The following is a 25,000-nucleotide window of genomic DNA, read 5'->3' as shown; positions in this document are numbered from 1 at the left end:
GCAATATTAAGAGATAAATAGGGCCTACTTCAGCAGGTTTGTATCAAAAAGTATTGAGGTAATGCCATCCCCAATCAATTTGGAAGGCATTCTAGTGCTCGTAGGTGACAGATGGTAGTGGCATGCCTGTCTGCTGCGTTTGTGGTTAACTTGGACATGGGTAAATGAGCAAAAGCAACATGAGCTGCTACAATCCCACTCTCTGGGTAGCTACTCATAACCTCAGTGTGAACTCATTTTTCACATGAACACTGCTGAAGCTCCTTTGTCCATATTTTTCACACACACACTCACTGATTCATCACTGCTGCAGTGATTTATCATATAGTCTGTATAAATGCAAGGCTAAACAGACAAATACAATGACGTTGCTTAAGTCAGCAAACAAATAAGGCTAAATCAAACAAAGGCAGAAGTGTTGCCATGCTGACCTAAAAATAGACAGTGGTATAGCCTAGGACTTGAAAATAACAATGGCTTCAATGTAAAACCTAATTGACACAACGCAACTTGGAAATGGAAGCGCTATCGCATGTCTTGGCAAGGGCATTTCTCTGTCAGTGAGTTCTACTAGTGTGGTGCGAGCACTGACTCAGACGCTGGCCTATTTTAATCTCTGGCACACAGATAGCATTGGGATCAAAGAAAATGCCGTCACAAGGCTTCTCCACAGAGCTTTGCTCTAAGGTCACAAAAATAGGGTCATCCTGGGACGTCCTCCTATGTGGAGGTGTGAAATGTCTGCATTCCTTGAGGGCCGAGTGGAGCGAATGCACATCGGAGTTTGACCTAGTTTTCTCAGACACATTCAGTATTGTGCAGCCTACCTCAGACATTCTATGCAAGCTCACGCAGCAATGATGTGCATTCCACACCAATAACCTAGCCTAAATAAGGTTTTATTCTATCAACATAACTTAGCATGCAGTCCACATGCTATAGTTTCACAGGAATGAAATCGTAGCAACCGTGTTCACAAAGGAACACATCCCCCCTAAGAAATTACACATTTTAGAAAATGAAGGTGATTTGTTAAATGATTAGAAAGCGGAGTGTGGCGCCTCACCTTAACCACAGCAACCATTAAAACTGCAAGATAATCATTGTCAAGGCACTAAAACTCGCTGAATGAGCTTAAAACCTATGCAAGTGGATTCTGGACCTGTATAGGGCAGCAGGGTAGCCTAGTGGTTAGAGTGTTGGACTAGTAACCGAAAGGTTGGAAGTTCAAATCCCTGAGCTGACATGGTACAAATCTGTCGTTCTGCCCCTGAACAGGCAGTTAACCCACTGTTCCTAGGCCGTCATTGAAAATAAGAATTTGTTCTTAACTGACTTGCCTAGTAAAATAAAGGTAAAATTTAAAAATAGACTTGGTCACAGACTGGTCAGTATTATGTTGTTTTTCCATCTTACAGGTCCCATCTCTCCACCAGACTATTTTCCTGGATCAGCGGTCATGCCAACATTCATCTGATACTGCTGGACTCCCCAGACCATAAGTAGCCTAGTTTTCACACAACACAACCTCTGGAAATATGATCAAAAACCGATCCCCAATTTTGAACTTCTAAACAGCCAAATACAAATCCCCATGTTGAACCCAATACGACATGTAAACACGTTCTGTCAGCCACCAGTCAACTGTGTAACGACGGTGCGGTATCCTGAATAGGTACGCAAAGGTAGAAATATGTAATGTCCTCTTTCAGATGTTTGGGTATTATTCTACACACTGGTAATTATTTTAATGAGCTTCGCCCCCAAACAAGGCCAAATTTGGTTTGTCCAGACCAGACCAAATCTGTACCAATCACAGACGTCTATGCTTCACAAGTTTAGACATCACAGTACAGCACAGTAGAGCATAGCCTACTAGAGTACAGCACAGCAAAGTAGAGTTCAGTACAGAAAAGTAAAGTATAGTTCCTTACGATAAATAAAAGTAGAGTTCAGTACAACACAGCAGAGTAAGTACAGGTCAGTAAAGTAAAGAAAAGTACAGTACAGTTCACTACAGTACAGGACAGTAAAGTAAATTACACTGTACTCTACTGGACTGTACTGTCGTGTTGTCACAATATCAGACATTTTACTTCAATACCGATACCAGGTTTAGTTTCACGATACTTGATACCATATCGATTCTCAATACAAAAAAGATACCACGGCAAAAAAAAGAAGGCATATTAGTCAAAGCCACAGAATGTCTCCTGCTCTGTTCAATCGTTGGGCAACTTTTGAGTTCAATAACATTACATTTGAAATGTTTTATGTATGCATTAATGAATCAATTCTACAATCATACAATCAATTTGACTCTAACTACATGAATGGTAAATCTCTATTGACAAACTGGGTAAATCAAGAAGTAACCTAGGCCTATTCATAATACAGGTTAATGCATATTCAATAGGTGTGTGTGCATTCATTGAGTTATTGAACTTGCTTTGGATGATTTGATGGGGCTACAGATGTCAAACAATCTGCTTCCCTTTCATTTGGGACTTATAAGATTGTACTGATTAACAACATTAGCATAGAAGTAGCTCATTTTATAAAAGTGTGCACTGTCTCTATAACCAGTAATGACGTCATTCACCAGTCAAGAGGGGGGCAGCCACAGTTCGCTGAAACAATAGATAATCCTTGGGAGATACGTGAGCGAGAGACCAATTAAGTGAATTCAGCAAGTTTTGGTGGCAACCAGCTTTGAAATCAGCATAATTTTCATTACGGTTTGCAAATCTTGCATTGCAAAGTGTTCTAGCCTGAATGAACATTGTTTTGCGAACAGTAATTAACAATTTAAACATTTCTACATGCCGCGTCGCATTATTCAAGTATGTTACTTCTGTGCAGCATGAGTGGGGCGCTAACATGATGCAACCCAGAATCCCAGTCCAGGCTATGTGGAGCAGGCACAGTGCGCTTGCGCTATAAGAGGGACATCGGCTGAGTTGATACAGACATGATCCGTGAGACACGTTTAGCAGAAGTATCGAAAGTAACAAAAATGTTTGTATCGAATAGGGCTGTGACGACGGTGACCATATTACTGTCACACCAGCAGTCACGAGTCATGAACGCAGTCAAATTCCATATGACCGCAGTCAAATTCCATATGACCGCAGTCAAATTCCACATGCCCGCAGTCAAATTCCACATGCCCGCAGTCAAATTCCACATGCCCGCAGTCAAATTCCACATGCCCGCAGTCAAATTCCACATGCCCGCAGTCAAATTCCACATGCCCGCAGTCAAATTCCACATGACTGTTAATTAGGCTTCTCCAAGCTCTGATGCTGCTGGTGGTCATTAGTAGCCTACCAAACTTGTTAACTGCCTGGTACTCAGCACTCTATTGCCCCACTAATCTTCAATGCAGATGTCATCAAAAATCAAATCGAACACTTCATTAGAGCACCACATTTCTATAAGCTATGCGATTGTGTAAGAAAACAGAGTTTTGATGTTCTCTATGGGATAGGGGGCAGCATTTTCACTTTTAGATGAATAGCGTGCCCAGAGTAAACTGCCTCCTACTCAGTTCCAGATGATAATATATGCATATTACTATTAGTATTGAATATAAAACACTCTGAAGTTTCTAAAACTGTTTGAATGATGTCTGTGAGTATAACCGAATTCATATGGCAGGCAAAAACCTGAGAAAAAATCCAAACAGGAAGTGGTTTGATGTTTTTGAACTCAGCCCCTATCGAATACACAGTGGGATATGGGTCATTTTGCACTTCCTACGGCTTCCACTAGATGTCAACCATCTTTAGAACGTTGTTTCAGGCTTCTACTGTGAAGGGGGGCCGGATAAGAGCTGTTTGACTAAGGGGTCTGGCAGCAGCCTCGTTCTCAGTCACGAGCATTTCACATGAGGTAGCTCTCGTTCCATTGCTTTTCTACAGACAATGGAATTCTCTGGTTGGAACATTATTGAACATTTATGATAAAAAAAAAACATACTAAAGATTGATTATATACTTAGTTTGACAAGTTTCTACGACCTGTAATAACTTTTCGTCCGACTGGACCTGAACGCGGATTTGTTTACTAAACGCCCGAACAAAAGAAGCTATTTGGACATAATTGATAGACTTTATGGAACAAATCAAACATTTATTGTCGAACTGGGATTCCTGGGAGTGCATTCTGATGAAGATCATCAAAGGTAAGTGAATATTTATAATGCTATTTCTGACTAATGTTGACTGCGCAACATGGCGGATATTTATTTTGTCTGTTTTGGGCTCTGAGCACCGTACTCAGATTATGCTTTTTCCGTAAAGTTTTTTTAAAATCTGACACAGCAGTTGCATTAAGGAGAAGTTTATCTATATTTCCATGTATAACACATGTATTTTCATCAACATTTATAATGAGTATTTCTGTAAATTCATGTGGCTCTCTGCAAAATCACTGCATGTATTGGAACTACTGAACGTAAAACGCTAATGTAAAATTAGATTGGATATAAATATGAACTTTACCGAACAAAACATACATGTATTGTGTAACATGAAGTCCTATGAGTGTCATCTGATGAAGATCAAAGGTTAGTGATTAATTTTATCTCTATTTGTACTTTTTGTGACTCCTCTCTTTGGCTGGAAAATGGCTGGGTTTTTCTGTGACTTGGTGGAGACCTAACAAAATCGTTTGTGGAGCTTTCGCTGTAAAGCATTTTTGAAATCAGACACAGTGGCTGGATTAACGAGAATTGTATCTTTAAAATGGTGGCTAATACTTGTGTGTTTGAGAAATGTGATTTATGAGATTTCTGTTGATTTGTATTTGGCACACTGCAATTTCATTGGCTGTTGGCGAGAGGTTCCGCGTTCCCAGACAGGTTAAAAAGAGGTTCCCATCAGTTTTCTATAGGCTAGACCTACTATATTTATCTATCAGCTTTCCTAATATTAACCTCTTGAAACTCCCCATCCCGGATCCGGGATTGTGACTAAGCCTCAGGCTCATTAGCATAACGCAACGTTAACGATTTCTGAAAATCGCAAATAAAATTAAAATAATGCGTTTGCTCTCAAGCTTAGCCTTTTCTTAACAACACTGTCATCTCAGATTTTCAAAATATGCTTTTGAACCATAGAAATTGACTAATTTGTGTAAGATTATGCAAAGCTAGCATAGCATTTTGTGTAGCATGTAGCACGCAACATTTTCACAAAAGCCAGATAACCAAATAAATAAAATCATTTACCTTTGAAGAGCTTCTGATGTTTTCAATGAGGAGACTCCCAGCCACATACCAAATGCGCAGTGTTTCCTGAAAGCGTCTGTGTGTAGGAGAAATCGTTCCGTTTTCTACATTGCGCCTGGCTACCGAAACGAACCGAAAATGCAGTCACCTACAACGTGAAACTTTTTCCGGATTAACTACATAATATCGACCGAAACATGGCAAACGTTGTTTGGAATCAATCCTCAAGGTGTTTTTTCACATATCTCTTCATTGACATGCAGTTCATGGAAGCTTGCTTCTCTCTCTGTGCCCCATGGAAAAATACTGGCAGGTGACTTTTGCGCACCAATTTCGGCGCAGGACACCGGGCGGACACGTGGTAAATGTGGTCTCTTATGGTCAATCTTCCAACGATCTGCCTACAAATACGTCACAATGCTGCAGACACCTTGGGGAAACGACAGAAAGGGCAGACTCATTCCTCTTGCGTTCACAGCCATATAAGGAGATCATGAAAGACAGAGCCTCAAAAATCCTTGTCATTTCCTGGATGCCAAGTCATCTTGGTTTTGCCTGAAGCTCACGTTAAAGGGCACGCACAGAGAAGATATTTGTATTTCTGGACACGTCAGAGTGTTTTCTTTCGAACAGTAGCAATTATATGCATAGTCGAGCATCTTTTTGTGACAAAATATCTTGTTTAAAACGGGAACGTTTTTCTTCCAAAAATGAAATAGCGCCACCATAAGTGTAAGAGGTTAAGCACATTGCTTCACTTTACAACAGGAGTATAGCCTACCTGGCTGGCATGAAAATTAACCGCAGGAAAAGCGTCCTCCATTTTGCTATTTTTCCACCATGTTCTGAGACAGGTGCAAGATTATGGTTCATTCTAAATCAAAACCAATTTTAAACATATTATTTAGTATATGTAAAGACAACATCAAATTAAGAATAGTCTGATGGGTCACAATATTAGCCCATAATGTATATGATGTATTATCAAGTGTGAATGATGCCCAGCTTGTGCAGTAAGGCAACAAACAGTGCATACCTTTTTCCCCCGACTTTTTCAAATCCTAGTCGAACACCTCATGTAGCCTAGCCCATAGCATCACATGTTTTGATAAGGTTTGTATCACAACTAAAGTGGCCAAATAACTTCTTCAAATTAAGCACATTAATCCGCTTTATAACCGGTGTAGAGTCTAACTGGCATACAAAGGCTGCGCATAAGTTTCAAGTTCGGGAAAGATCATTTAACCATAAAAATGCACCTTTATAATAAAGCATTACATGCATAATCGCATTTGCCATCACTTTTGAGAACAGTGCTTTTAAACAGGGTTTTTTGGATGTGAGTGGTTGTATTAATTTGGGATCTATCCCATCCCACAACTAGCCCAGAGTATGTTTGGAAAATGTATTTATTACATAGAAGGACAAGTTGACCAATAAAATAGGTCAACTTTTGCACTATGGGAGACATAGGCTATTGCTTTTGCTGTTCGTTAGGCCTACTCATCTTGTTGGCTGAATGTGAACAGTTCTAACATCTTCAATATGCGCCTCGGAATTCAATAAGAGGGGCACGTGCAGTTACGTCGCCGATGCGTCGGTCTTCATTCACTTGTGGCCTACTTCTTAGCCAAAATGCCTGTGAGAAGGACCCAATCACGTGACGGGCATTGGCTACATCTGAGAGAACCATGTGAGTGAGAGGTGCTTCGGAGCACTGCAGCTGGGAGAAGGGAATTATAACTATTATATTCAGCCCAAGGGCACAACGGCCACTTATTTTGGCCGCAAAAGGCATTTTTTTAGGGGGCATTACGGCCACACAAGGGGGATGCCGCTGGGAAATTCAAGGCCTGGTGAGAAAATTATCAAACGCTTGTCAAATTTTGAATGAGAGACTGATGGTGTGTGCAAGTTGCAACTTTTTTCAAATCATCAATAAGAGACCCATCATGCATCCTTGGAATGTATTAAAAATCAAAACATATATCCCAACGTTTGTATCACAACTGAAGAAAATAATAACTCTAAATTAAGCATTCCGAAGAACAGTTTCTTTGTAAACGGCTCAACACAGAATAGCGGCATGTGCACACTTTGTAATCATTTTGAGAAAATATCCTTTCTATTTTATTCAGTTCAATTGTATTCTTCATATTATAAAATAATAAAAAATAATAGCCATATCAGGGCCTAACATAAGGACAACTCAGAGTATGCTATTTTGTTCTTCTGAAATAGACATTTTCTTCATATCATGTTTCTTTAGACCTGTCTAAAACAAATAATGGATTTATTGTGATAGTGTAGGTTATATTAAAATGGATTTATTAGACTTTTTAAAACGTAGATGTTCCAAAAGGTCTGCATCAGTGGCTTTCAGGCTGTGTGGAAGCCACGAGATGCGAAACGTGTTAATGTTAATTAGCAGTCAAGTACCGTGAGACCGGCAGTTATTTGCTTGACAATCACCGGCTGACAAAATGTAATGACCGCCACAGCCCTAGTACCGAACCCTTTTTCATACCGAAGTATTGGTATACCGTGCAACACTACTGTACTGAACTATAATCTATTTTTCTTTACTGTACTAAGGTTGGGCGGTACCAAGATTTTCATATCTTCATACCATTACTGTACCTTATGGCATTACCAGCAGTGCACACAAGGGGCACTATTTCTTTCCAAATGCTATTTATGTTTTGCACAAAACAAATGTAGGCAGCAGGGACCTTGTTCCAGGAGGGGATTGATTGTCTCTGCTGTAACCAAGAAGCTTTATCTTGCTAGCTAAGCGGCAAGTGAGCAAACCAAATGCATGGAGATAATTTAGATAACTTTCTAAGATGTGCCAAAATAAATTAAGCAGTGTCACATCCTCAGACCCCCTCCCCAAATGTGTATTTTATAAAAATATAATGTTTTACAGTTTTGAAATCCAAACCATTCATATTTCAAATTACTCCAGTATATGGTTTAATTGGTACACCGCCAAAGACTATTCTGTATTCTAATGTGCTACTGATTTTTCACTCGCTGTTACCGATTTGATAACAAAGTGCCAAGTTTTAATCAATTAATAATTCAAACAAAATTGTAATCAGTAAAAACACTAACTAATTGGTAGGTCTACCTTTATTTGTTACTTCTTTGAACTTCCCTAAACCTCCCTCCTCATGAGGGAGAGAAATGACAATATTTCTTAAACTTGCAGAAGGCAAATTCCTGCTAAACTAAATATACATTTTGATATTGGATGGCAGGTGCCTTTAATTCAACATTGTGTTTTGATGTATTTCTAATACCTTAAGACTTTCTGTATTAGATGTTTTTTAAAGACCCTTTTTCCATCTGTGTGACCAGAAATAAAAGCCTTTGCTTATTCCTTATTTTTAGTATGGAAATCGGTTGAACAATGTATCTATGCCTTAATATGCCAAAAATATTGAGACTCTTACCTTTCATTTGTAGCCAAATTTGATATGTTCCTATAAACTTCACATGTTGCTCATGGATCATTTTACATGGAAATTACATTATTCACTCCAACGTGCCATGCAAATGTTATCTTCATCTTCTCCTCACTAATCACTTTATCTTAGCACTCTGCAAAGTTTAATGAATACACACTTCCTGTTACATCAGGAAACAGCAGTTATTATCCATACAAATGTTCATACATGTGTAGCCTACAGGCTACTTCCTCATAAATGCATACTGATAAATGGATACTAATAAATGGAGCCTGTAGCCCTTCGTTCACAGCAGATATAGGACTGGGGAGTGAATCAACAGGCCTAACAAACTATAATAAACCCAATCACAAAATTCTCCACCTTTTGATCCAGAGCTTATTCATCAACTACAGCGATTCATCTTGCTTCCAATTGTAAAGTCAACAATTGTAGACCGACAATATACTGCCCTACCAAGCAAAAAGGCAGTAAGTGCTCATTTGGTCGAAACTGAGTTCATTAATCATGTGGACGTATCCTGTCTCTATTGTATTGTGTTTTGGAGAAAATGGGGGTCATGTTAGCAGTAACTGCATAAAGTTACTGTGAAACCAAGGTAAATAAAAGCCATTTTTCTCAGTTCCGTGCTATGAGCAGTTACTGCCTTTTTGCTTGGTAGGGCAGTATACTAGTATAAATCCCAATGTCAGGAGCACATTCAAGGTCCATTTAGTAAAGGCAAAGAAGTCGTCACTACCACAACATACAAATAGCCAGTGTAGACCTGTGAGATGTTTTATTCAATCTATAATGTTCTCAAAATAGAGAATATTCTTCATTCAATGCTACCAAGCTATTAGGCTAATCACAAGACTGTTTTGCAGAGGATCCCTGCCACTTCAGTGCAGAGAGGTCTGAGGTCTGAAACCTGATCTGCCTGCTTGAGTTATGCAAGGGTCACCAAGGCTCTACACTGACCTTTTTTTCAAGGAGCACATGTGCACCCTTGTTGAAAAATGTATAGTGCCTTCAAATAGAGCTTTCCACACCTGGAATGTGAAACATTTGCCCATTATATTTAAAAAATATTCAAGCTCTGTCAAATGGGTTGTTGATCATTCCTAGACAACCATTTTCAGGTCTTGCCATAAGATTTTCCAGTAGATTTAAGTCAAAACTGTAAGTCGGCCACTCAGAAACATTCACTGTCTTCTCGGTAAGCAACTCCAGTGTAGAATTAGCCCTGTGTTTTAGGTTATTGTCCTGCTGAAAGGTGAATTAATCTCCCAGTGTCTGGTGAAAAGCAGACAACAAGCATTTCCTCTAGGATTCTGCCTGTGCTTAGCTCCAGTCCATTTGTTTTTATACTGAAAAACTCCCCAGTCCTAAACAATTACAAGCATACCCATAACATGATGCAGTCACCACTATTCAGGTCTTGACATTCACTTTTTTAGTAAGTCAGATTTGTACTTGACCGAAAGCTCCAGACACTTGTCCCAACAACAACAAAAAGGTCTGTAACTCCATGGGCCAAAAAGGTGACTGAAAATCATGTTGTATGATGGTCAGGAACCACTTCACAAGACTGCTGGTCTCTGATCCCATGTATTATATCTCCTGCCATTGTGGCCTTGAGCAAGGCACTTAACCCCCAACAAAGTAAAATACTGCACTGATAGGCTACTGTACAAAATATCTGGAGAGCTAGTGGGTATGCAGGCTTCTTATCAAACCCCACTCAAACCCCACTCAAACACACCAGAGTCAGCTGATTTTTTTTTTCTACAATGTGCTTATGTTCTAGAGCAAAAGCCTGCACACCCAGTAGCTCTCCGACTCTATTTCACATGACTGGGCAAAGGCACAGCCATTGGTTGGACCTGGGAGGGGCATAGGCCCACCGTCTTGGAAGCTTGGCCCACCCACTGGGGAGCTAGGCCCAACCAATCAGAATGAGTTTTCTCCCCACAAAAAAGGTTTATTAAAGACAGAAATATACCTCAGCACTCCCTCAGACTATTTCGCAGGTGAAGAAGCCGGATGTGGAGATCCTGGGCTGGTGTGATTATAATTGGTCTGCGGTTGTTTGGCCGGTTGGATGTACTGCCAAATTCTAAAACAATGTTTGAGGCGGCTTATGAACAATTCTCTGGCAACAGCTCTGGTGGACATTCATGCAGTCATCATGCCAATAGCAAGCTCCCTCAAAACACAATACCACATATGTCTCAAGTTATGTGACAAAATGTGGTATGTGCGCACATTTTAAAGTGGCCTTCTATTGTTCCCAGCACAAAGTGCACCTGTGTAATGATCATGCTGTTTAATCAGCTTCTTGATATTCTACACCTGTCAAGTGGATGGATTATCTTGGCAAAGATGATATGCTTACCTACAGGGATGTAAACAAATGTATGCCAAGAAGTTGAGAGAAATTCCTTTTTTGTGTGTGTTTGGAACATTTCTGGGATTTTTTGCTTCAAACATGGGACCAACACTTTACACATTCGGTTTAAACTTTTGTTGACTATGTATGTAAAGGTTAAGATATATTCAGTGTTCAGGGGAGATCTTGACAGCACAGGAGTTACTTGTCAATTTGGTTATACAATTTTTGTTATTTTTATTTTGTCAGAATTACATGGACAGTAAAAAATAAAGAAGAACTTAGACAATTTTGAGCGCTTGAGAGGCAGTTTTACAACCGGAGTATGCAGCATCGTTTTCATCAAGTGCGCACCCTGATTATACACGAGTGCCTGTGGAAAGTTATTTTAGGCCATCGGACATGACAATGACTTTAATCCATGCTAATAACTAAATAGTTAACTAGGGAGATAGCCAATTCAAAACATATTGTGTAGATTGTCTAGTTATCTTGTTAGTCTGTAGTATCTCTCTCGCCCTCTCTCAACAGCCCACACGTAGCTGATGCACACACCATGACGTTTCCAGAATTTTCATTGCTGACCAAAAAAATTGCTAGAACTGGGCAAATAACTCATTTATCACAATTATTATCAACAAATGTGCAAACACAGCGAGACTCGCTTTGATCGCAAAAACGCATCTCGCGACTGCATGATTGAAAGACCACTCATGCCTGTCAATGTATGCCTACAATAATTACACTCCGATACACTCTGCAGAGATTGGGAGGACAGTGAGCTAAACATCGCATCCAGATGACACTTCAATCCAATTATGATCCAATTATGATCAGAGTAGCCTAATTGTTTGATATTGTGATTTTTGCTAGAATTTTTATTACTTGTCTATTCGGACAACTTAAATCTATAATGGGCTCCAGAGTGGCACAGCGGTCTAAGGCACAGCATCTCAGTGCTGGAGGCGTCACTACAGACCCCGGTACGATTCCCGGCTGTATTATAACCGGCCGTATTACCTCCCTTATCTCACCTCATTTGCTCACATCGTATATAGACTTGTTTCTACTGTATTATTGACTGTATGTTTTGTTTTACTCCATGTGTATGTAACGGATGTGAAACGGCTAGCTTAGTTAGCAGTGGTGCACGCTAAATAGCGTTTCAATCGGTAATGTCACTTGCTCTGAGACCTTGAAGTAGTAGTTCCCCTTGCTCTGCAAGGGCCGCGGCTTTTGTGGAGTGATGGGTAACGATGCTTCGTGGGTGTCAGTTGTTGATGGGTGCAGAGAGTCCCTTGTTCGCGCCCGGGTATGGGCGAGGGGACGGTCTGAAGTTATACTGTTACATGTAACTCTGTGTTGTTGTATGTGTCGAACTGCTTTGCTTTATCTTGGCCAGGTCGCAATTGTAAATGGGAACTTGTTCTCAACTTGCCTACCTGGTTAAATAAAGGTGAAATTAAAAAAAGAAAAAGAAAAAAATGTTTGAGGCAAATCTAATGCAATACATTGATTCAGGAAAAAAAGTGAATTGCTTTGCAAATTTTTTGTTGTTGCAATATTACTTCAGTGCCTTGTTGCAAACAGGATACATGTTTTGGAATATTTTTATTCTGTACAGGCTTCATTCTTTTCCCTCTGTCAACTAGGTTAGTATTGTGGAGTAACTACAATGTTGTTGATCCATCCTCAGTGTTCTCCTATCACAGACAATCTAACTGTTTTGAAGTCACCATTGGCCTCGTGGTGAAATCCCTGAGCGGTTTCCTTCCTATTTGGCAACTGAGTTAGGAAGGATGCCTGTATCTTTATAGTGACTGGGTGTATTGATACACCACCCAAAGTGGTCACCATGCTCAAAGGGATATTCACTGTCTGCTTTTTATATTTCTACCCTTTAACCAACAGGTGCCCTTCTTTGCGAGGCATTGGAAAACTTCCCTGGTCCTTGTGGTTGAATATGTGTTTGAAATTCACTGCTCAACTGAGGGACCTTACAGATAATTGTATGTGTTGTGTACAGAAATTAGGTTGTCATTCAAAAATCATGTTAAACATCATTATTGCACACAGAGTGAGTCCATGCACCTTATTTGACTTCTTATTTTTATGCCTGAACTTATTTAGGCTTGCCATAACAAAAGGGGTTGAATACAGCTTTTAATTTGTAATTAATCAATAAAAATTTAGAAAAACATAATTCCACTTTCAAATTATGGGGTATTGTGTGTAGGCCAGTGACAAAATAATCTACATTTAATACATTTTAAATTCAGGCTGTAACACAACAAAATGTGGGAAAAGTCAAGGGGTGTGAATACTTTCTGAGGGTACACACAAAGAAATGTAGGTATTATTTGGGATAAAGCTAAAATGCTTAATTTTTATAGACGCACTGGTGCTCCTAAATTAAAATGTCAGGTTGCACAGCAGAATACTTAGGCACATATGCAAGTAAAATGGTTCCACTCTACCCTAGTGACCTTACAGCACTCTCTATCTTCACTGTGCCTACTATCCACTCACTACAGTACATCAGAGCCATAGCGGAGCAGGACTGCCTGCTGCCTTGAGAGCTTTTCCTCCCCCAGTAACTAGGCTATACTACAATAACGATTGTCACATTATGCTCACAGAGCTGAGAATTAGAGACATCCAATAAAAATAATAAATTAATTACACAGCATTTAGCCAAAAACACAATAGATAAACTAATATGTAGGACCCTACTTACCACAGTAGTAAGTCTGTTTTCACAACAAATATGTTTGAAAGTGTACAGTCCACCAGTCTCAGCACCTGCAAGACAAGCAGGAGGGTTAAAACTAAGCCGTTTTTAGGAAACTGCAGCACTACAAAATGCCTCTTTTGTATGTGAAAGGGTTATGAGACATGCTCCCAGGTCTGTCTGGCGTACACTTGCCGATCTTCACTATATTTACAGTAGAGTATCGTTAGACCTGTTTAGCAAGCAGCATGCTTGATGCATTCATTGCAGGCCCAAGATTGTAAGTAAACAATGGTAACAATGCAATAACATAGATGGTAATGAGTTCCCCTTTAATCAAAGCTTTAAAAAGATCATCCCAACATAACATTCAGCCCATCCCTTTGTAATTTAGCCCATATTCAATCCACCTCATTGATGCCCCTAAAGTAAGAGACAACGGCAGCAGTAAGCAAATGTCATTGTGTCGTTTAACTTGGTCGATAGTAATCTACACATAAGCCTAGCAGCAACATTGTCATAAAACAATTCATTATTTTGGGTATGAACTCACACACACACTTCCCCTTGACTGTACTTATATCAACGTACATCTGACTTCAGGTTGACATTTAGAAACCACTGAAGAGTAGTAGACAATCCTATTCCCCTGTAGTGTGAAAGCATGAGAGGTATGTAGCCTAAAGCTTTCTGTTCAATGCTACATAATAAAACCTTCTGTAGTTCAAAGACAATGTTCGAGAAAGCACTTCTGATATTGTAAGACCAGAGTTTTTTCTGGATCAAAATGGGGCTTAGGTGGTGGGTGTGGCAGGGGCTTTGGAAATGGGCGCAGCTGAATTTCTGAATTTTTGAGCCCCCACATCTTGGCGGTATAGAGAAATTGTTACATTTTAAGCTCATTTGCTGCAATTCTATAAATTTTTCCATGTTGCAGTTTTAAACCTAATTCTATGCATTTTGCCATGAATGATGCAAGGTCATTTTCTCAAACATAATGAGAATTAATACTGCTAGATTCATTTTTTATTATTATTATCCCTTCCTCCCTTTATTTTGGTGAATGATAGTTTTCAAAGATTATAAAAAATATATAGGCCCATTATCTTTTATTCATACCATATATCTGGTTTTAGTTTATATATTTTTATCCCATCCAGAATTTTTTAATTTTTTTTTTATTGAAAAAGTCCACTGTTTGGACATCCTCAGGCATCCTGAGGATTTCAACTAGAGGTCGACCGATTAATCGGAATGGCAGATTAATTAAGGCAGATTTCAAGGTTTCATAACAATCAGAAATCGGTATTTTTGGGCGCCGAAAACATATATATATATATATATATATATATTTTTACCTTTATTTAACTAGGCAAGTCAGTTAAGAACATGTTCTTATTTTCAATGACGGCCTAGGAACGGTGGGTTAACTGCCTTGTTCAGGGGCAGAATGACAAACTTACAGTTAACTAGTCAAACGCAATAACGACCTGCCTTTCTCTCGTTGCACTCCACAAGGAAACTGCCTGTTACGCGAATGCAATAAGCCAAGGTAAGTTGCTAGCTAGCATTAAAAAAACAATCAATCATAATCACTAGTTAACTACACATGGTTGATGATATTACTAGATTTTATCTAGCGTGTCCTGCGTTGCATATAATCTGACTGAGCATACAAGCGGGGCAGCAGTGTAGCCTAGTGGTTAGAGCATTGGACTAGTAACCGAAAAATCCCCGAGCTGACAAGGTATAAAATCTGTCGTTCTGCCCCTGAACAGGCAGTTAACCCACTGTTCCTAGGCCATCATTGAAAATAAGAATTTGTTCTTAACTGACTTGCCTAGTAAAAAAAATAAAAAATAAAAAAGCATACAAGTATCTGACTGAGTGGTGGTAGGCCGAAGCAGGCACATTCATTCAAACGTTGTGCGTCACGCATTGCACTGTTTATGACTTCAAGCCTATCAACTCCCATGATGAGGCTGGTGTAACCGAAGTGAATTGGCTAGCTAGTTAGTGCGCGCTAACGAGAGGGACTGAAGCTATACTGTTTCACTGGCAATTCTAAAGTGCCTATAAGAACATCCAATAGTCAAAGGTTAATGGAATACAAATGGTATAGAGGGAAATAGTCCTATAATTCCTATAATAACTACAACCTAAAACTTCTTACCTGGGAATATTGAAGACTCATGTTAAAAGGAACCACCTGCTTTCATATGTTCTGAGCAAGGGACTGAAACGTTAGCTTTCTTACATAGCACATATTGCACTTTTACTTTCTTCTCCAACACTTTGTTTTTGCATTATTTAAACCAAATTGAACATGTTTCAATATTTACTTGAGGCTATATTGATCTTTAGACGTACAGCAAACTAGCACTATCTAATGCTATCCACAGTAGCAAAAAAAGTAAGAATTCTATACTTGGGAGTCAAATATCGATATATTATTGACCCAAAATAATATTGCGATATGTAACTTTTGATTTTTCCCCAATCACTACTTGATGGCTATGACAAAATGCTAATAATAGGATAGCAGCAAGCAGCACTGCTTTAAAAGGGAAAATCCACAAAAAATATATATTGGGTATTTTTTTTTAATTAGTTGCATCATCATGATGATGTAACCGGTGACACTTTCCTTCTTAAAAGTTCAATATCTTGAAAACTTGACTGCTGGCATGCAAAATATTGTATCAACAGTGGACTAATGGAATAAATACCAAAAGATAGTGTTTGAGTGGAGTTTCCCTTTAATCTACAGCATTTAGAGGCAGGTTTTTCAAGCAGCACATTTAGCTCACTAATGACCTAAAGTTACAGTGATCATTGTGTGGGTGCAACAAGTCTGCCTTTCGCTATGAGGCACGAGGTTCATCACCAATAGCCCCCTTCATTCCTCACTCATAATAAAACAACCTGCAACAGCTTTGATAGTACAAGCAGACATTTATGAAAATGTTTGTTAACGCAAAGACTCAACATTAGAGATTTACCTCAGACATCAGCTAGTTTATAGAGGGAGGTTAGTGTGCTTACCATGTGCCCGAGTGTCATTCAGATAACTGACAGTAATCCCTCTTTAGTCTGAGGACAAAGAAGAAAAGTGATGCTGATTAAAATCAATGAATACACATTAGAAAACAAATGCGATGGATCATTGGCACAGTGGTGGAAAAAGTACCCAATTCATACTTGAGTAAAAGTACAGATACCTTAATAGAAAGTTACTCAAGTAAAAGTGAAAGTCACCCAGTAAACTACTTGAGTAAAAGTCAAAGTATTTGGTATCTAATTATACTTAAGTACCAAAAGGAAAAGTATTAATAATTTCAAATTCCTTATATTAAGCAAAGTGGACGGCACCATTTTCTTGTTATTAAAATGTACAGATAGCCAGGGGTACACTCCAACACTCAGACATCATTTACATTTGTGTTTAGTGAGTCTGACAGATCAGAGGCAGTAGGGATGACCATGGCTGAATTCCAAACACTAAATACACACCCTGTCCCCTCAGCCCTCAAATTAAGTGGACACTTCTTATGACGTCTGACGAGTATACACTTGCATGTCTACTTATATTAACTATATAATTATTAATATACGGCTACTATTAATTAGCTAACTAAAGTTAGCCTGCCTAGCTACTTCTGAAGAAGGAAAATGTTTTATTTCTACAATTTCCAAAAGCTAACCAAACAAAAACATAATTACTTTTATAAGACGTGTTTGTGCATTAGTACAATTTCGAACTTATTTACATTCGTTTTTACTTACACTTGTATGTTGACTCCATATTGACATTTAGGTCTTAAGTTTTGGCGGACATTTCTTAGCGGATGTATAATCTTCGCTAATTGAATTATGGGGTGTTTCAGGCCCCAAAGTGAACATAATTGTACACTCGCAAACTCCATTAAAAAACGAGGGCTGAGGGACCTACGTTGCAAACTTCCCTTGCTATGCTAATCACTTGGACCGACGACAAATATGGCCTCGGAGATTCCCCAAGGGCATTGGGCTGAGGGTTTAGGGACGAGGGCTGTCTACTTTGAGTATGAAACGCAGCCCATATGTTCTCTTGATAAGTATGTGAATTGGACCATTTTCCTGTCCTGCTAAGTACTCAACATGTCACGACTACTTTTGGATGTCAGGGAAAATGTACGGGGGAAAAAGTAAATTATTTTCTGTACAGATACCACAAAAAACTACTTAAGTAAAAATACTGTAAAGTATTACATAAGTACTTTACACCACTGCATTGGCATCATACTCAGCCTTTAGTGTAAGGCTAGCCTAACCCACAAACAGTGGGACAATCAATTATAATCTTCAAGTCTGCTTCTCCATACTACTTCTGCAGACAACATCATAGCAAAACATTTGTTTTGCTAAATTACAGCCATCAGATTTGTCTTTAACTATTAAGCCGTAGCAGGATGGTCCTTGATACCCAAATCAGCAAATAGCCTAGCCAAAGTAACACAGTTTCAGATTGAAAGGTGCTAAGAGAGGAGAGCCTCTTGCCCATTTGATGAGAGTCAACAAAGTAGCCTATACACCAGGGATCACTTTTCATTAAAGATTTAAGAGAAGTCGTAAGTCAGCGGTTGTCAAACTTTTTGACCCGCGACCCCCAAAAAACAGTGGTTCGAAGCTTGCGACCCCCGCGCACGTACATGCACGCACAATCGTTACGCAAATGTAGCCTGTCATTACAGACAAAAACGCAATGCATTTTAAAAACGCAAGATGCAGAACTAAACTTTTACACCTGCATTTTTAGCTGAAAGTCATTCATGTTAGTAGCCAACATAAACTAGGGATATCATGTCACTTCTCTGGAGTCCAGAGCAAGCAGAATCATATGGCCTACCTGTATGCAGCAGTGGTTGCAGGATCGGAGGGAAAGCATGGTCTGTCTGCACTGCACACTATCACTTTGAAGGGCTGCCTTCCCACATAATGGTTGTTGCCAAGTGGGTAGCCCTTTACTTCCTCACAAATACAATTATTAATTCTCCAGAATGTTACATCTTCATCCCATAATATTGAAGGCAGCAATGTTGCAGCTATCTTTAGACGTACAGACAGTAGCCACCCATACTAGGCCTATCTGACATATGAACATCATCAATGACATTGGGACATAGCGTTTTACTGTTCTGGCAAATATACCTCTGCATTAGATTTTTTACAAGTATTTTATATGGATAATATAAACGTAGACCTACTCTGTTTTTGTGAGGCAAAACCACAGAATCTTAAGGGAGTCCTTTCAGGTCACTAATCTGATATATGTGCTCACCTCCGAGCGCCTATGCTGATGACTGGTCATTAGTCAACAGTTTTTTTTTTTTGTTTGTTTTTTTTTACAATTTTGTGCAATACTCTAGGCCAGGGGTAGGCAACTAGATTTAGCCGCTGTACTTGGGGACAGATTTCCTAAATTAGCCCCCAAAAAGTTTTTGCTGAATTCCTGTTGATTGACAATTATATTAGAAACCAGATTAAATAGGCAAAGGTATATAACATGCAAATGGCAGGCTACATGTAGACTATTAAAATATGGATGAAAATTATATACTTTTCCTATTCAGTTTCATACAACCACTGTTGTAAGCGATGGCCTATATGAGAAAGACCTAAGAGCAAAGGAACTCCTCATCCTTTCCTTCCCCCCCTGTTATTGCAGCACATATCACATTCCATAGTAGAGTTTCTAAGATGGGGAAAGATAGGCTAGGATTACACTGGGAGTACAGATCCTGGAAATGCTTAGCCAGGCTACTTGGCTCAGCACTGGAAGAACGAGATCCCACAGACCCAGCATGTCATTAAATGGCAGTTTAACATGTTTGCTAGCTTGCTGTATTTTCAAATGTTTTATTATAGCCTACATTCTGCAATGAAGGCAATGTACAATATGCGGGAATTAGCCTAATTCCCTCATTCTAGAATCTAGACCTTTGCTCATCATTCACACTGTTTCTATCGCATTGTACATTGTACATTCGACAATCATTAGGCTATTTAATGCAAAAACTACATTTAATAGTACTAACAATTGACATGAGCGATTCATTAGGTCACTGTTAAACTTGTGCAGCACATCTTTGATACACATGGGCCAACAATCTAGTTGCCGTAAAAGGATTGGTCAATAACCACCCTCCACTTCCCTCCCAAGTCCCAACTCCTTTTCACAGTCTTCCTTGTGACCAAGGGTGAAACAGAGCTGTTTTCACAGCCCCAGCGAAAACTGCAGTGAACAGTTTAATTAGGCCATCCAAAACCAGAGAATGGTCCATGCCAAATCCCTGATAACTTTAGTTAGATGTAATAGATAGCCGTGCATGGAAAGCGAGTCATTGTGCTCAGGTTTAGGCCTAAATCAAACAAATAAAGGTTATAAGGAACTTCCTTATTCCATTCCACTAGCACTTCATTAGCCAACCTTATATTAATATTGTGAAAAAGAAAACCCAGTTAATATAGGCCTACTCCTAATTTATAACAGTCCTAAACTCAGTAACACACAAATCGTTTTCACATGTTTTCTCATATTAGCATTTCTCACAAGCATTTCTCTACACTCGCATTAACATCTGCTAACCATGTGTATGTGACAAATAAAATTTGATTTGATATTAGATCAGACGTCTCATGAAGTTATGTACACCATCTAAAAGACCAGCCAATGTAAACACAGCCTTTATCCTCAAGCAGGTCACTCTTAGCTTACTGCAACTTAAAAAGAGTAAATCTGCCTTTATCCTATTTGGCTGCAAACAAATGTTTTGAACATTGGCCTACATTTTATGTGCTCCCAAATAAAGCTGCCTCCTCCTCCATTGATCGCTCTGCTTGACCAACACAATCATTCTTCCCAGCGTGTTTAACTATTCCAGTGAAAATCTTTAGAACCCATTAAGGGAAATGTGAGTGGAGTATTCACGTGACAGATGTATTTGGAATGTTACTCTTCCCTTAGCCAACACCCTAGTAATAGGCTAACCCATTTGCACTGTTCAAACCTGTCTCAGTGATTCATGTATTGGCTAAATCCCTGCTTTGTGTGACTCTTCAAACGTAGTGCACTGTAATGTAGGCCTAGTCATGAATCTCAAATGTATGTTATACAAATAGTTTAGGCTAGTTTGGGCAAACGGAGTGAAATATCAGTTGTGTCTCCAATATTTTCTGATACAACCAATTAATAAATTAACTTTCACAAATATCTAGACCACTTATATGGCACCAGGCCAATTCATAACAAATCAAGTTTGGGCATTTCTTAGTGTAAAAATCATACTTAACATCTGGAAGTATAAATATATATTTTTTCACAAAATTGTTTAATTAAAACCTGTAAATAATGTAAAGAAAATGTATTATGCATGTGTAGGTTGTAAACTGTGTCACATCTTACTTACATCGCAGGAAAGATATGCCTTGGGACAAAAGGCATCCGCATGCTTCTCAGCCAAAACAGTTCTTAATAAGAGTTTGTGCATATATTATGACAAGAATTTTATGCCGTTTCTGTCCATTTTGGACTTCAGTGAGGGTTTTGCGGCTGTTCGGACACACAAACATTTTTCTAGGGGCAAACTGATGTCCGGAGCTGAAATCCACGCCCCTTCGCCAGAGATTGGTCAACAGTAGGGATTCTTCAATAAAGTCTGTTGTCATTCAACGAGAGACGACTCATTTTCATGCACATTTTTCATTGTGAAATACTGCACCAAACATCTTAGTTAGATATATAATTAATAACAGACTTCTTGAGTGATGTTAGATAAATTTTGACTATTTTGAGGAAGTGTATACTGGCGTCTCAAAAAAATTGATAAATGGCACTTTTTTGCAGCTTTTTCCTCATTTTTCAAGCAAATGTCTTTTTGGGAGTATGTGAGCACACTAGTTTGGTTCGTCTTGCCGACTTTGGCAAGCCGCCAGCCAAACTGAAGCACGCTGATGCCTTTAGAGGCACTACTCTAAGTGGTTGGGTGCTCTAGGCTCCTGGGCATTCAGAATGTTGAACTTGACTCTGGGGTCACAATACACACCATGTGACTAGTGATGTGACTAGTGTCAACAGGGAGAGGAGAGGGGCTGCTGTTTGTATCATTGGGCTCCCCAGAGGAAAAACAAAGAGAAATGGAAAGGTCCCTAACATAAGAGCCTGGCACTGACTTATATTAGCCAGGGAAGAGTTAACTTCACATCTCTCTGTGTGTACACATTAGACCTTTTTGATTTATCCTAACCCCCAACAAGGCTTAAATCATTCCTTCCAAGCTGAATCCCCTTCAGATTAGTGTGGAGAGGTCAGCATTATTACTATTAGGCCTAGACTAAGCCTCACTCCCTCAAATATGTCACTTGATTTCCCTCAATGGCTCAATACATTATTTTGGCTAAATAAGGCCAACCAACTGTCAGATAGCCTATTGGTGTAATCTTATGTTCAAGTACTCCTTGCAAGAAGAAACTTAGAAAACTGTCTAGCCTAACTGTAAAACGTAGGGCACAACATTCCAGGTTTCTCACAAGTTTTTCCAACTTGGAAGCTCACATGAATTGTTTTGGACATTGTAAATGCGTAGTTATGATGATTCCAGGAGCTTGGCGTATCAGGGAGTTTCATCAGTAGTCCCAAGTTTCCAATAGCACATGAACACACAATAAGACCTAGCCTGAAGATCATCATTCTGACTGTATTTCAATTTGTAAATGACTATCTCTGACAATATGTGCCATTTAAATTAAATATGGGTTGGTATGGGAACTAATAAAAGATTATTTAATACTGATGTCTTGTTCTGTCATTGTCCTGGCAATCTAGCTATGAAACAAAGAACTGCTGCTGTAGAACTGAAATCCACTCATCCTTCCCATCCCCCACATGTTCCTTCAGTCTACTGTCAAGCACCAGTTACATAACTGTGCTACTCCACCACTAGCTACATAAGAGGGGGGTGAGACATTGTTTAAGCGAAACGTTTCCATAGCAAATACAATAAACGTCATGTCTATATGAAATATGAATATAAACAGGTGTGTAAATCAGATAATTAACTGGGCTAGTATTGGGTTATAAACTTTGTTCTATTGTAATTATCATAGATACTTTCACTTATTGAATATTCCCATAATATAATACAGCAGTAGTCAGACTGCACTATTCAGGTCAATATACTTTTAAACAGGAGCTAGGCTTAACCTACAAAATCTCAATTAAAGACCAATTCTTAGGTTAAGCAATACAGCAGGAAAATCATATGTGTAGCCTATGTAGTTGGCTAGATAACTACATAACCTTACTAATGATTTCCTGGATTTCAACTAGGCTATACTGTGAGGAAGTTGAGCTAGAGTCGTCTTGCTTTGACTCTGGGTTCCCCTCCCCCACACTCATGGGTTACATTACTGAATTGTCAATAAGCTCTGATTTTGTTCCTTTATTACATAGAGGTTAACATATGGCTAAATACATCATTCCACATCCCTTTTATGTATTTAGCAACAGTTAATGGTTGTTAACGTTAGCATGTTTATGTGTGTCTAGCTATGTATCACAACAAACCTTGCACATCACACCTAGATTTGTGGCCACAAATCTGCGTTTACAACCGCTCAGATGGTCAAAGTGTTCTAATGGTTTATCTAAAATATTTGGCAGTGATTATCATACAGTTAAAAACTGGCTTGTAAACAAGCAACTTTACAAACCCTGTGAAGTTGTAGGTAGGAACAGGAAACAAGCTGCTAGTCACCACACACGCACACGCGCACACACACACACACACACATTCTTTCGCGCGCACACACGCTGACGCTGCCCATCCCCCACCCTGTTGAAATTACCAAAATAAACATTGGTGACAGTGAAATAATTGACGATAACGACCAACAAACAATAGTGTACAATGAATGCGTCTCGTAGTATATTTTATATTACATATAATCACGAGAAAAGCCAAGAAAACACTTACTTAAACTGTCCAGATCACACAACGGGTGCCTTCTCTGCTGTGCTCCTTATATGGAATCTCTTCCTCCACCGCTATTTTCTAAAATATAGTCACAATAAAGCGTTATAAATCTACTCCGAGATTGCGGCTTGGTAGTTAAAATCCCAAATGAGCGATGTGTTTTGATTACATAAGTGTAGCATTTGATAAATCCTTAAAAAAATGAGATTGAAAAGCAATTGGGATACATTGTAAGGTTGCTTGCTTGTGGAGAAAGAGCCAAACGGTTCAGAACCAGCCAACGGCTTCAGATACAGAAACACTGAGGAGGTGACTCTCCAGGCAAAAATGAGGCAGGCCGAGGCAATTCTCTGCAGTTATGTAGAAACTGTATGAAGGACACAAACATATTGAAATGGGTGTCGCAGTATAAAATAGTGTTTCATGTACCTATATAACCTAGCTAGTGTTGTTGAAATAGTATTTGTATAAAATACACATGTAGAGCAGTACACACACTTTTATTCTGGAGAAGTCTCAAGATGCAGAAATCTAAATAAAAAAGATGCAAATATTTCAATCATAACTTATCACATAGTAATACTAGCCTGAAGTGGGTGATGTTACACATATGGAATGTTCAAACTTCTGGGGTGAGTTCAGTTTGATTCAACATTTGGTACGTTGCGTGACAGTTTGTAATGAATGATGCGTTTCCTCAAAACAGTGTGCGCTGTTCTTCAACAGTCTTTGGGGTACTTTTTCGCCTGTTTGGTGTGGGTGTGGAGAGGTGTGGCCTGACCAATATGGGTGTGACATTTGAAATCGCAAAACTTGTGGAGCACACCATATGGCAATCTCCCACCTGGGCCACCATAATCACAATGTTCATCAACTGGTCATTCAGTACTGTACTGTTTCCGTTGAATTCAACGTTGCACACCGCTCTGTTGTACTGAACAGAACCCAACTGTTTTGTCAGGCTAAACAGCTAGCTAGTTAAGCTAGCTACTAAGTCTAGTTGTTTTCACATGTCAAAATAAACATTTGGATTGTGTTGTTCACTTGTGGCATGGTTCCTACGACTGGGAACACAACTATTTTTGGAAATTAAAGTTGACAGATTTCCCCAAAAAGCAGCCAAGCAAAAGGCATTGCCTGCATGGGTAGGCCTAAACTGCAGTAAAATGAGGTGGCATG

At 39.2% G+C, this 25,000-nt stretch overlaps 1 protein-coding gene across 3 annotated transcripts in view; it reads right to left on the bottom strand.

Annotated features, from left to right (window-relative positions):
• Positions 1–24,105, bottom strand: part of LOC135556387 (F-box-like/WD repeat-containing protein TBL1XR1) — a 49,323-nt gene extending 25,218 nt beyond the window's left edge. The window contains exons 1-3 of one of the 3 annotated variants that reach the window (XM_064989551.1): positions 23,822–24,104; positions 16,854–16,901; positions 13,815–13,879 (exon numbers count right to left, since the gene is read on the bottom strand). The gene's annotated coding sequence lies outside the window, so the exon portion shown is untranslated. Of the gene's footprint in view, positions 1–13,814; positions 13,880–16,853; positions 16,902–23,821 lie in introns of all 3 variants that reach the window. The other 2 variants (XM_064989554.1, XM_064989553.1) reach the window with 2 other exon arrangements.
• Positions 24,106–25,000: the final 895 nt, after the last annotated feature.

Source organism: Oncorhynchus masou, chromosome 15 (assembly GCF_036934945.1).
Source record: "Oncorhynchus masou masou isolate Uvic2021 chromosome 15, UVic_Omas_1.1, whole genome shotgun sequence".
Lineage (NCBI taxonomy): Eukaryota > Metazoa > Chordata > Actinopteri > Salmoniformes > Salmonidae > Oncorhynchus > Oncorhynchus masou.
Note: the sequence above shows the minus strand (reverse complement) of the source record. Positions and strands in the feature narration are given on the sequence as shown.